Here is a 14,084-nt window from a genome sequence, read left to right on the forward strand (position 1 = left end):
CTAAAATTCGAGTTTCTAACTAGAGGTGCTTGTTGGTTATCCCATTGGGGTTTCCTTTCTATGTTATCTATTCTATCCATTAGTCCTTCCATACTTTTGTCTAAACTATCTATTTTGATGTCGGATGGTGAAGCTTCATCCTTAGCAGTTCCTCTTTTTTCATTTCTAACTCTAGCCCTTTTAGCTCACAAATTGGCTTAAACACTAACAACTACACTTTGCATTTCTTCTAATGTTGGGGGGTTTCTTTCCCTAAGTTGGTATGCCATATCTATGTCAAAACCATCAGGTAACTTTATTAATGCTAAGTCAGGTGGGGGTCTAAGATTAACTGGGATGGCATTATATATACTGTTGAATATGGTGCAGTAATCTTGAACAGTTTCATTAGGTCCCCTTCTAATATTTTCATATTTTGAAAGGATTTGTAGGGGGTTCTTTTTATTTTCCCATCTATTCAAAAATTTCTGATGGAATGCTTCTAAACTATCAATACTATTAATAGGCAATGCTCTAAACCATTTCCTAACATCACTAGCTAAAGTCTGGGCAAAGAGTCTCATTTGAACATTATCTATGTCAATTTTGTGCAACTCAAAGTAATATGTTATCTTGTTGACATGTTGTTGTGCAGTGTAATGTCCTGTGCCATCAAATTGAACAATTTTACTTCGATAGTCTGTTGGCATAGCACCAAGTTGGGCAGGTAAAACAAGAGGAGAATATCTATTTGGCATGGTTGTAGGTTGGGAGGGGTTAAGATGTGGATGAAGAGCGGATGAGGAACCAGGACTAGTGGGTGATGAATGGGAGATGATAGGTTGGTGAGGAAGAGTAGGTACAAATGGTGGTGAAGAATCAGCTTCAGAAGGTATTATTGATGAAGTTGAAGGGAACAATGGTGAACGCAGAGTAATGGAAGATTGTTTAGAAAGGTCAGGGGCTGTGGAAGTATTAATGGATGATTAGGGAGATTTTATAATGTACTTATCAATGGATTTGTTGGCTTGTTGAACTTCAAGGTCTGCAATGAATTCAGGATTTAGAATTGTTTCACTGAGTGCACTTTTAGATTTTGTTCTAAATAATGAAAGATCAAATGACTCATCAAAGGGAAGTTCTTCTAGAAATAACCACTCATCAAGACATGAATAATATTTAACTAAAGGTGTTTGGCTAACTAAACTTTCTTCCTTTTTGGATTTTCTTGAAATTAGGTTGGGATTATCAACTACTCGGGCAGGATTTGTGTCTAGATTAGACCTAGTAAAATGAGTCTTCCTGGAAGCCATAATTTCAAAATTTTTAATTGTTTTTGTGAGATTTTTCAAGAGAACTTCTAACAAATGACTTTAAGAGGCTTAAAATAACAATTTATGATTTTCTTAAAACCTTATCAAGACTGAGGATTCAAAATTCCCCAGTATGGTCACCAATATGTTATCACTCAGAACTTTTCCCTAGAGGTTTTCAGAAGAATGAAAGGACCAAAGTAACCACAAACCAACTTTTAAGCATAGGCTCTAGCCAACCTATGGCTTAGAGAGGGCTCTCTCTATATGATTTAGCTTCATTTGCTGGGATTTTAGGCTAGTTTTGAAGGTTCAGGGGGTTTTGATTTGTATTGAAGATTGGATGGTGGAATCCTTAAAACAAATGGATAAGTGATGTCTCTGGACCATTGGGATATGGAGTCAAATAAGGGTAGCAGAACTGGAATTAACTCACTAAAGGGAGTGTTCAGAGGGCAAGCTAGCAGAGTAAAGTGCACGTCTTTGGGCCAGATGGGTGAAATGATCTTAACCAGGGTGAGAGAGCACTTAAGAATTCTCACACTGGGATTAAAATGAGGAACATAGGATAATCATGAACAAAGGGCAATGAAGAATCCTTTGCTATAGATTATAGGGAGACTACCTAAATTAAGTAACAATCAAGAATTCCTTTACTTAGATATTTAGCAGAAAACATTAAAATGCATAATAGTTAAAACAGAGTGCAATGAAGAAAATTCTGAGATATCATTCCATATTATAGAATTCAGATTTCAGATACATTAAAGATTGTGGAAAAACTTTTAAAGAAAAATAACAACACAAGAGAAAATATTTGTCTGCACTTTGCTCTACACATGAATTCAGTGAAATGTCTTGTCTTTATTCATCAATCCAGCTTGCTGGTCCAATCAGTAATACAATAGCTTATAGTCTTTGATCAAAAGGGCCTATAGAAATGTCTAAGAAGCCACCCTACATACTTCAAATGGTGAAGTATTTATACAAGAATTATTACAAAATATCTCAAAACAAACTTGAGATTTAATCTAGGAAATAGAGAATACCTTCTCACAGGAAGATAGAGACGACTATTGAATTGTTTCATGTTGTCCCTTTTATTGTGGTACTGCTGGATTTTATGGTTGGATTTGTAACCCTTTATGCTGTCTTGCTATTGTGGTCTTTTATGCTGGAATCTTCTTTGACTTTTACTTCCTCTTGATACTCTTTGACCCTGATACTCTTTAACCATGTTGACCTGTTTTCATTGGTTTACCTGGTTGTTCTACTTTTATTGTGCAGTAAATTTTTACTGTAAATTTCTCATAGTAAATCAGTCATCTTTTCCCACCATTCTGCATCAGGTAATTTGACATCATCATCCACCTATATATCTCATCAGCTTCGGTATACTTCGAAAAATTGGGCTTAGTGATGAACAAGTGTTTAATCTCATGCTTGGGAAAAAACAAGTTCTCAAAGGTGTTATACAAAACTTTGCCTGTTGGTAGTGCTTTTATAGATGAAGTGCTAGCTTGTTCTCTAGCCAACTGTCTGAGTCCGTTATCATAGTTCAGCTGTGTCATAAGTTTTTCATTAATGACCAATGGACTGGGAAATCCTTTCTCCCTCAAAATTTGGAATTTGGCCATGAATCTATCAATGGCCACCTGCATGTTGTGGCACTTTTCTTCTAAGTTGAGCATTAGGTTTCTATTGGAAAGGAAATTCCTTATTCCCAAAATGGTTTTAGTCCCATCTTCTATATTTAGCTCCTGAAGCTCATATCTGTTTTCGCTATCAAGAAAGTGGATGAGTCTATTGGCATCCTTAGGCATGTCACCCAATCCTTCCTTGACTTTCTGAATAGATACTGTAGCTATCTTTATCAGTTCTGTCTGCTAAAAAATAGCTTGAATAGATGGCCAAATATCCTTGACGGAGTTAATGATATTGGCCCATAACAGTTCCTTGGCTTGCCCAAGGGGTTTCTCTAATGTCAAGTCTTTCTCCATAGCTTTGACTCTTTCACTCATTCTTTTTGTCCTTTGATTATTCTTTTAGGACATACCCTCTTTACATTTTTTAGTTTTCTAATATGGAAAAAATTTGCAGAAAGAAAAGGTATGTAGAATATTACAAAGCTTAACCTTAGTCATTCAAAGTTATGATTCCTATTGGTATAGGAACCTAACAAGTGCCAAGGTTTTTGAGGAAGAGGAGTTAACAAAGAAATTCATTTTGAAACCAAGGCTTTAAGGGAACCTTTCTCTCTCCTCAAGAGTGGATACATGGTAGAAGATGATTGGCCTTAGGAGTTGAAGTGGTAAATTACGCCAACATGTTGTGGTTGTACAGTGCACAAGTGGCAACTTGATTCAACATTTTTAGTGGCCTAATGGGGAAAATCTCAGTGATAGGTGTCACCACGAAGGATATGCCATGTTGAGATGACGACTTTAACATGATGTCACCTCAGAGGTTGGAATTTCAGGGACCCCTCTAATTGAATTATGAGAAAGCTACGATATGCAAGAACTCCGAAGTATTGGCACTTGGTCAAGAAAATTAGAAAGAACCAAGGGTGCAAAGAAGTGTTAGAACCTAAGTGATATGAAATATTTTGGTGGTTGTACATGTCATAACTCTATTGTAAATGATTTATGAGGAAAGTTACGATGAAAGGGGCTTTGATGGTAATGGCATTTTGTCACGAGGAAACTGATAGAACCGAGGGAACCTAGAGTACCTTAGCACCTAAAGCATTATGAAGATTCCACATGGGATATATTTAGGAGGCTCCAGATTTCAAAACTTCTCCGTAATTGAATTAAGAGTAAGTTTTGATATAGGGAGCTCAGATATGGCAGCGCTTAGTTATAGAAGCCAAAGAACCAAGGGCTTAGAGATAGAATACAAGGAGATAGGCACCCAAAATGTCCTAAAGCACCTAAAATCTATGTCGTTGGCCATGACATCTAGTCTCATTTTGGAAAAAAAAGAGGGGCTAAACAAGAGGGGTTAAGAACATCAAAATCTTTCATTTTCATAACAACAAAATAATAAGAAGTTAAAATATGTGTGGAGCCCCAAAATTGTAGCATGGTGGTATATGAGGCCATTGGTCACAACATATGGTCCCATGGAGGGGAAACATGAAAAGGGGCTAAGAAAGGAGTTGAAGGCATTATAATTTAGTAATATCATAACATTGTTTCAATAAAAGTTATGATGAGAGGAGTTCTGATATGGCAGAAAATAGGTGTGTGAAGGATTATTGATTCAGTAGCCTAGTAAATCAACATAGAAGATGTTGGTGTCGCAGAAGTAATGGCGATTGCAGAGATTGTTTTGTCAAGACAGAAAGGACTACAATTTTGCAGGGAAGAGTGTTGGGCCTGAAAAAGCTAAGAAAGCTACCTATGATTTTCCTATGCATGCATCAATGTATTAAATGAAGAAAAGAGAAACTATCCTGAGTTACAGTCAAGCTTAGAGAGCCATGAATAAGCATGAGATCTGTAGATGCAGTGTACAATTGGACTTAGATTGAATTCTCATCATGGAGAATCACTTAGAAAATTGGTGAAGTGCTCAGGACCCCATACTCTGAGTTTAATGAGGCAGCAATGGCCTAGTCATACGGAACATCAAAATGGAGAGCGATTCCAAGGTACACATGGGCATTGTGGATACATGAAGCAAAGGCAAAATTGTGCCGAGTGTATTAGAAGATCAAAACTAGTGATTTCCATTGAGTATGAGAGGGTTATGCATCACTGTTATGAGAGAGATGAGAAGAGAGCTCAGTGGGTGTAAGTGCAATGATATGTGAGGTCGAGTGATCCATTTCTACAAAGAAGAGGCTGAGAGTGCCTATGTAGAGAAAATAAACCTCAAGATAGAATGTTGCTATGTGATAAAGGTTTAAGGTGCATGTGTTGTGTGAAGAAGGCTAAGAGAGCTCGTGTTGTAATGTAAGAGGCCAAGAGAGCTTGTGGAATAGAAGAACAAGAGCCGAAGTGCATGTTGTTGAAGAGAAGAGGATATAGTATTATGATAGGATGTGATGAGTGAATGTTGTTGAGCATATCAGTGAGTTGTTGCAGAGTGAGTAGAGTGAGTAAAGAACTGAGTTGATATCAGGTAAAGTGGCTGCCAATAACAATGAACATTGAGTTCATAATTGAGTGTGGGTTAGAGCATACATATAGGAAGTTGGTTCTTCCATGTCCAGTTGGTGCTTGAGAAGGCTTGGGGGTTGATGCCTCTTGCAAGTTGGTGCTTCACATGGTGCTTCTAGTAAGATGAACATGTGTCTACAAATGGAGGGAGTTGGTGTTTCTGGCTAGTGGGTGCTAGCAAACAATCAAAGGGAGTTGGTGCTTCATGTGATTGGTGGCCCACAAAACAGATTTATGCAATAGAGTAGGTGCTCTTATTTTACATCAATAAAAACAATAAGATTTGGTGGTTTTTTTCCTAAAGGGTTTCCACGTAAAACCTTCATGTTCATGTGTTTGTTTCTCATGATGTGTATTCTTGTATTGTGATATGGCTTTTGTTATGGTTGTTAATGGTTTCTCTCATATAATGGATTCCAATTTTGAATGAGGAAAAATAAATTGACTTAAAAGTAAAAATTAGCCTTAATACTAATTCACCCCCCTCCCCTCGATATTAACATTGTTTCCAACACTAGATGGTTGGCCATGATCAATAAGTTCAACTTTGAGATTAGATACATCAAGGGGGGAGGGAAGAGGGTTACAGATGCTCTTAGCAAGATAGTATAGGTAATTCACATAACCACTATGAGCTCCTCTGAGACATATTTACAGGATCAGATATTGCAAGCAGGATGACAAGATGACAGATATAGGGAGCTTATGCACATGTTACAACAGGGTAAAGGTGATAAGGTTACGGACAATTGTCTCACAACAGATGGTTTGTTAAGATTTAGGGACAAGATCTATGTGCTAGAAAATAGTGAGCTCAAGAATCTTATCTTGAGGTAATTTCATGCTAAGCCATATTCAGGTCACTCGAGATACCAGAAGACATTGATAATTGTGAATAACTTTTATTATTGGCTGAATGTAAAGAAAGAAGTGGCATAATTTGTGGCTAAATGTTTGGATTTTCAACAGGTAAAAGCAGAGTGTAAGCATCCACGTGGTCTATTACAGCTGATTCCAATTCCAAAGTGGAAATGAGAGGTCATTTCCATGAGTTTCATCATAGGTTTGTTGATGATATCTAGACAACATGATTCCATCATCGTCATGGTGGACAGGTTGACAAAGGTTGCACACTTCATTCTAGTGAAGTCAACATATTCAACTAATGATGTAGCATAGGTCTTCGTTAGAGATGTAGTAAGGTTGCATGGTGTCCCAAATAATATTTTGTCAGACAGGGATGCCAAATTTAGTTCTAAATTATGGAAATAGTTATTTGTAGGTTTGGGTACAAAGTTGGCCTTCAGTACAAATTATCATCCGTAGATAGATGGAAATATAGAGAGGGTCAACATGATATTGGAGGAAATGTTGAGGATGTATGTGATGCATCACTAGCAAAAGTGGGAAGAGTATATTACACCAGTTGAGTTCGCTTAAAACAATGGCTATTGAGAGTCATTAAGGATGATTCCATTCGAGGAAATGTATGGGAGGAGTTGTAAGATTCCCATCAATTAGAGTGATCCAGTTAATAGGGTTTTGATAGGAATGGACATGTTGGCAGAGATGGAATAGGAAATGTAGGTAATCAATAAGAATATGAAGGTAGAAAATGATAGAAAGAAGAGTTATGCAGATCAAAACATGATGTTTAAGGATTTTTAGGTTGGGAAATGAGTGTCCTTGTGCATCAAGCTGAAGAAGAGCTCCTTGAGGATTGGATCATGTGCCAAGTTGGCACCTTGGTTTTATGGACCTTTCAATATTCCTGAGAGGATTGGACCAGTATCGTATTGACTTGCATGACCTATGACATTGAAAGTTAATGATTTTTTCCATGTGGCATCTCTTAAGAAGTATGTTAAAGATGCTGATCATATGATTGGCTGGTATGTATTGCAGGTGGAGCCAGGGGAGAATTCTAGTTGGAGCCTCAGTGTATTTGCAAAGAAAGATGATTATCCTATAGAACTGAGCAATTGAGCAGGTTAAAGTGCGGTGGAAGAACTTTCGGCCTGATGAAGCTATGTGGGAGATGGTTGCTCAGATGTGGGATATGTATCCTTCTCTATTCACTGGTTGAGTGAATGTGTTTGGCATATGTTTTGCTGTGATGTTTTGGTATATGTGTATATATGTATATGAATGTAAATATCACCATGATTTTTGTGATAAAACTCCAAGAAGTTGTATGGTTGTCATGTTGTTATGTTTATCATGTTGGTTTGCTTCTCAGCAGGATGATTATTGTAAATACTGCAATGAGCTAAGTTATAAATATCCATGGGTAGTATATTTTTATTTTCAGCAATCCTATTGGTTATAGGTGTCATTGAACACTGAGGATGGTGTTTCCCCAAGGGGGAGGTTTTTGTAATAGCCCCAGGCAAAAGCCCATGTAATAAATTTAATAAAGGTGAAATAATAACCAAGGTCATGGGTCACATATTCCAAGTTGAATGTTGGTAAAAAACATAGTGATGGGGATTAGTTATGAATTAATTCCGATGGAAATTGAAAAAGCAAAGGGAAAAGGTTTTGGAAATGCATGAGGCATTTATTGGAATTTTATTTTTGAAACTAATGGAAAATAGGAGAAAAGGTAAGTGAAAGGTTACATGTTGCATGCGAGGAGTAAAATGAAGGAAAATAATGGAAAATGAAGAAAATAGATACCTCATTAATAAAAAGGCTTCTAAGGATCAGTTTGTAGCTTTTTGCTAGTTTAGTTTTGGAGCTCTCATTCTCTACTCTCTCTCTCATATTCTTGGAAACTTATAGTTTTCTTGGAGCACTCTTGGAGGAGTTTGGAATAATTGGTATTTAGATCAAGAAGGTAAAGGAAGAGTAGGAAATCACAAGAGGTCATCGGGATCAACAACTACAACAGGTTTTTATTGCAAATATTGAGTTGCATGTATGATTTTCTTGCTAGTTTTGGCATGCATGGCACATGCAAGCAGTTTCTTGGAGGATTTCATGGATTGACAATGGTTTTGCCTAACCTTTTCATTTCTTAGATAGCCATGGTGTTGTGGGTTTATCCTTTTTTTTTGTTGGTGTTGATGTTTGTTTGGTTGTGGTTTGAGTAATTTGTTCTTGGTGCCTTGGTTGGACAAATGCTCTAGAAGCCTTGTAAAAACTTGGGTTGATTTACTATACCTGGAAGTCTTGGTTGGAAAAATTCTTTGGAGACCATGGTGGGTTGAGTTACTAGTCCTAGAAGCCCTGGTTGGACAATTTCTCTAGAGCTTGGCAGTAGATGTGAGTTGAGTTACTAGTCCTAGAAGCCATGGTTGGAACAAATGCTCTAGAGCCCTAGACATCTTAAGTAGAGAACAATCTTATGATGGTTGGTGATTTCCTACCATGAGGTAGAATCACTAGTTGAGGGTTGAGGTGGTTTGGCCTATGAAAGCCATGGTTTAGTTTGTTTGAATTGTTTCATGAGATCCCACATTCATGCTTGGAATATGGCATGGGGGTGTTTGGCTAAAAGTCAAATTTAGTTCAGCCTAATTTATGATGGGGTGGTACATGGAAGTCAATGAGTTGGTTGGATTTGCATATGTTAATAAGAGCTCTTGTTCCTTTGGTATTTTATGAGTAAATGTGCTTTCCATTATGTGGCTTTAATGGTTGTTTCTTCATTGATATATCTCTGACTATTTGTTGGTTATAAGCATGTTTTATGAAAGTTATGATGTATGACTCTCATCATGTTTTGGTTAGTATTGGAAATTTTAATGAATGAATGGCCTAATATATAACAAGACAACTATTGTGAGGAGATTTTAGTCCTCATTGATGATTCTTAGATAAGTATGAGATCCCTATGCTCAGATCTATTGTTGTGACCTGTAGATTAGTTGTCTATCATATGTTTGAAAAAATGCCTATCATGGATAACAAGGGTTAGATCAATTCCTTGTTCAAGTGTTTTCATTAGTAACATATGTTATTTATCATTTTTTGAAGTTTCATGAAGTTCTGGGCAGTGGCATAAGTCCTGGACCTAAAAAAGTGGCACAGAATCTTCGGTTGTTAGCACTAAACTTCCTGAAAAATGACACAGTCACATGGATGCCTTATTGTGGGAGCGACTGGGTGTCCTAGTCACAAGCATGCCTTGTCATGGGAGCAACTGAGGCTCTAGGTCAGTGAAAATAAAGTACTCTCAGGGGTTGGATACTTGAAGGGGTTGGTTGGCTCCTAAAGGTTGTGTAGCTTTTGAGGAAGGTCAAATTGGTCTTGTCATGTCAATTCCACTTCCTTAACTATACATGGGAGTTCAATCATATCATAGTAACTCTTCATCATAGATTTAACCCATTGGGCTAGTTAGCTTGGGTAAATGTGGGAGGAGAGCTTTACACCCAGAGGGATTTTATTGTCTCCACTGATCCACGAAGTGTTCCAAGAAAAATCCAATCTCCACCCTCTACCCTTGGTAATTTTCCCGAGACCACCTCAACCAATATCCAAAGTCTACTGGACATACAAAGATTTAATCAAAATAAGGAGCCCATTACACCATGGTTATACAAAAAATTGAAAGGTAAGGTAGAAACCACTATAAATCTAGGAAAATCCCATGCCAATGACAAAAAAAAAACAAATAACCACATGCATACACCATGCACTCAAATATCAACAGTGAATTCACACAATCAACCTGTTACCTGAAATCTTTTCCTATTGTATCTTCTTTCCCAACCTTCTCTTTCACTTCCCACAAATTCCTTGCTTGCTTCTATCCAAGTGCTCTCTCTTTCCCAATCCAAGAGAGAGTGCCTGTATGTCCAAGTGAATGCTAGAATGCTCTGAGAATGCTATAAGTGTGTAAAAGTCTATGAATGAGTAAATGTAGCTAAGAGTAACCAAAGTGCTAAGAGACACATCGAATGTTCTCCCTCTCCTCTTTTTTACTTTTCCCTATTTTCCTTCATTTTCCTTTGCATGCACATTTTTGTCTCTTCAACTTCTTTTTCTCCTATTTTCCTTTATTTCTTATATAAATTTCTTTTTATTTCCTCTTTTCCTTTTCCAATGCCTTTTCTAATTTCCATAGTCATTAATAAACCTAAAATGATGCCAAATATAATTTCTAACCTCCATTCAACTTGGAATACATGTCCCATGACCTTGGTTTTATTTATTTACATGAAAACTAAACCTAGCATTGTTACAACTTTCTCTCCCTCTCTTTCCTTCTCCTGCTCTCTGTATATCTTTCTCTTCTTATCTCTCTAATCTCTCCATTCCCCCATCTCCTTCTTTCTCACTCTCTATCTCCACCTATCTCTCTCTCTCTTCCTCCCTCTCTATATAACTCATCTCCCTTCCATATCTCTGTATGTATATCTCCCTCCCTTTTTCCTTCTCCCTCTCGCTACCTCGCTCCATCAATATATCTCTTTCTCTCTATTATTCCTTGTCTAGTCACTCCATCCACCCCTCTCTCCTTCTCTCTCACTCTCTCTACCCACCTCTTTCTCTTTTTGCACTCTCTTTCCTCTCTTTCAATCTCCCTCGCCTCCTTATTTCTCTCCTCCCTCCCTACCTAGTTCCCTCTCTCTTTCCTTCTCTCCCAACAAATCTCTATATTTATATTTCCATTTACATATTTGTGTATGTATCTCTATCTCTCTCTCCCCCCTCTCCTTCTCTCTCTTTCTCCCTCACTATTTATCTCCCTATCTCTGTTTTTCTCTCTCGCTTCTTCCCTCTAAAATTTCTTCATCCCTCCCTCTCTCCTTTGCTAACACTCTCTCTATATACCTATCTATCTTCTTCCATATCTATATATCTCTTCATTCACTCCCTTTTCCTCTCTCTTAAGTCTATCGATCTCCCCCCTACCTTCTCTCTCATCCTCCCACTCTCTATATCCACCTTTCTCTCTCTTGTTCCCTCTATATCACTATATTCTTGCACTCTATCTATCTCCTTTGTTACACTCCCTCCCCTCCTTCTCTTTCTACTCCCTTCTTGTCTCCTTCCCTCTCTTTCTCTTCTCCCTTCTCTTTATCTTTTTATTTCCATTTTCATATTTATATATGTCTCTCTATATCTTCTTCTATCTATGTCTCTATACCCCTCCCTCCCCTTATTTCCCTCTCTCTCTCCCCCTCATTATGCCCCTCCATCTCTCTTGTATATCACAATATGTCTCTCTCCCCCTATCACTTTCTCTCTTGATCTCTCTCTTCTTCCTTATTTATCACCCCTCCATCCCTCTCCACTCTCTCCATCCCTCTCTCTCTACTTCTCCATCATTCTCTATCTCCACCTCTCTCTCCTTTCTTCCTCTCTTCCCCTCACTCTCTCCTCTCTTGATATCCATCCCATCCTTCTCCATCTCTTCTCTTGATCTCCCTCCCCTCCTTCTGCATCCTCTCCCTCCCTATCTCATTCCTTCTCTCTCTTTCTCCACCCCATTCTCTATCTCTCTATTTCCATTTACATATATGTTTGTCTTTCTATCTCTTCTTCCCTCTCTATCTCTATCATCATCCCTCTCTCCTTCTACATCTCTCTCACTCTCTCCCTATCACTCTCTCTCTCTTTCTCTCCCCTCCACTCTTTATTATTATATTTCTATTTACATATTTTTCTATATCTCCCTTCCTATATCATTCTCTTTGTCGCTCCCCCACTCCATCACTATCTCTCTCTATCTCTATCTCTCACTACCTTGTTATAGACATTTTTGTGCCTGACATCATTGAGCATGAAATTTCAATAATCAAGGGATCCAAAGTCCCTAAACATCTTGTTCCTACCCCTAGAGGAACAAGGCCAGCAAACCACAGCACTTAACAAAAGTTCTCCACCTGAAAACACTCAAAAACAAGGCAATTCTGGATCATGTCAACTGCTCCACTGAGCATCTGCACTAAATGTCAACTACTCCACTGTCTACCTGCGTTGAATGTCAACTGCAAAGAAGGCTACCTGCGCTGAGTGAGTTTGGACAAGTGGTAGAGTCATTCCTCAAGGTGTCAATGCCCAGGAAGCTTCCAAAATGACACTTGGATCAGGGAATTCGACTGGTGATGAGTAAGAGGTTCCAAATCTCCAAGTGGAAGCAAGAACCTCCAAGTGGACTCAAGAACTGAAGTGGGAGAGGACACTAGTCAGTTTCATACCAGCCTCAAGCTGACTCATCCTCTCTCCAATATCCCTATATATAGATCTCTCTCCATGAGGTCAAGGGAGGCTGGAATTTGGTATTTGCAAAGAATTGCTGTTAGTTTGTGGCTAGAAACATTGGGTGTGTTATGATTTGAAAGGAGCTGAAGAAGGAATTCCATTCTGCTGGGAAGGAGATGCTGGGTTGGAGCCCTATGGGTTGTATCTCTTCCTGAATCCTGTTACTTTCAATAAAGCTATCTTGATTCTTTCCTATATGCTGGTGTATTTTGTATGATTGCATTAGTATATTTGATTTACTTCTAATCCTGAATCATTTATGAATATGTATATTTGCCTTTGTATTGTGTTCTTCTCTTGTCGCAAGTCGATGTTCTCTTGTCACAGGTAGCTGTTCTCTTGTGATCTCGTGGGATTCAAGTAGTTGTTCTCTTGATCAAGCGAGGAGGCAAGTAGTTGTGGATACACAAAGAGAAGAGGATCTAGTTCGAGGGACAACTGCAAGACAATGGTAAGTCTGCCGATCTCTCCTCTTTCACATTTCATAAAGGAAGAAATCATAGTAGCTGTATTCGTTTGTTGCTAAGGCGCTGTCACACCTTAGGTGGATAGGATCGTCCTAAATAGGCATTTTTCCCCACAACAAATTGGCGACTCCACTGGGGAAGAACTTGTTTATTCATTTCATTTGTGTTTCCATCATTTGTTTACTTCATAGACTTGACAGCAATTCTTGAACTGCATCTTTCCCGGATGCAAAGTAAAAGTTGCTGCTTTGATCCAGTATGTTGGACTTGTCTATGATCTAAACTAGATCCACAAATGATTTGATTGATCCTTGTGATAGTCTTTAGTACCCTATCAAAGCATCCCTCTGTTTATACCTTGCTTGTGTTTCTGATTTGGCCTGAAACAGTTGATTTTTGAGCATTTTGTGACCCAGAAACCAAGAGAAACGAGAGTTTCTCTCTTCAGCACAGGCACTGTGAAGGCAGTCTGCATTTCAACACAGGTCCCGAAGGGGCTACCTGCGCTGAATGTCAAACTGACAGTTTTGGACCTGCGCTGAACCAGTGTGGCCTTGTGCAGCTGGGGTTCTTTGTCCTTTGTTGCCCTATTTTGATCTCTGTTTTTGCAGCCTTTAACCAGCATAGGTACTAGCCTGATAACCCTTTTCTTTGCCTGAATTCCGCCCCATTTTTGTACAAAAAGATTGTGAATGTTTTTATGTGTTTGTGGCATCATTTACAGTCTTCCTTTGCATGAGTAAAGTGGTCTTTCTGTAGCCTTTGATTCAGATCTGATTGAGAGTGATCTTAGAAGAGAGTTCATTGGCTGTTTGTTCAGATTGATTATAGTTTTACTTGTGCTTATTGGTTTGAATTTGTCTCTTTCAAAGTATCAAAACAAGTCTTTATTTCGAAAATCACAAAGTGATTGTAATCTCTTCTACCCTTGTTGATTT

This window comes from Pinus tabuliformis, chromosome 3_2, assembly GCF_031772625.1.
Source record: "Pinus tabuliformis cultivar Carrire ecotype Pingquan chromosome 3_2, CPIR1, whole genome shotgun sequence".
In the NCBI taxonomy this organism is placed as follows: domain Eukaryota; kingdom Viridiplantae; phylum Streptophyta; class Pinopsida; order Pinales; family Pinaceae; genus Pinus; species Pinus tabuliformis.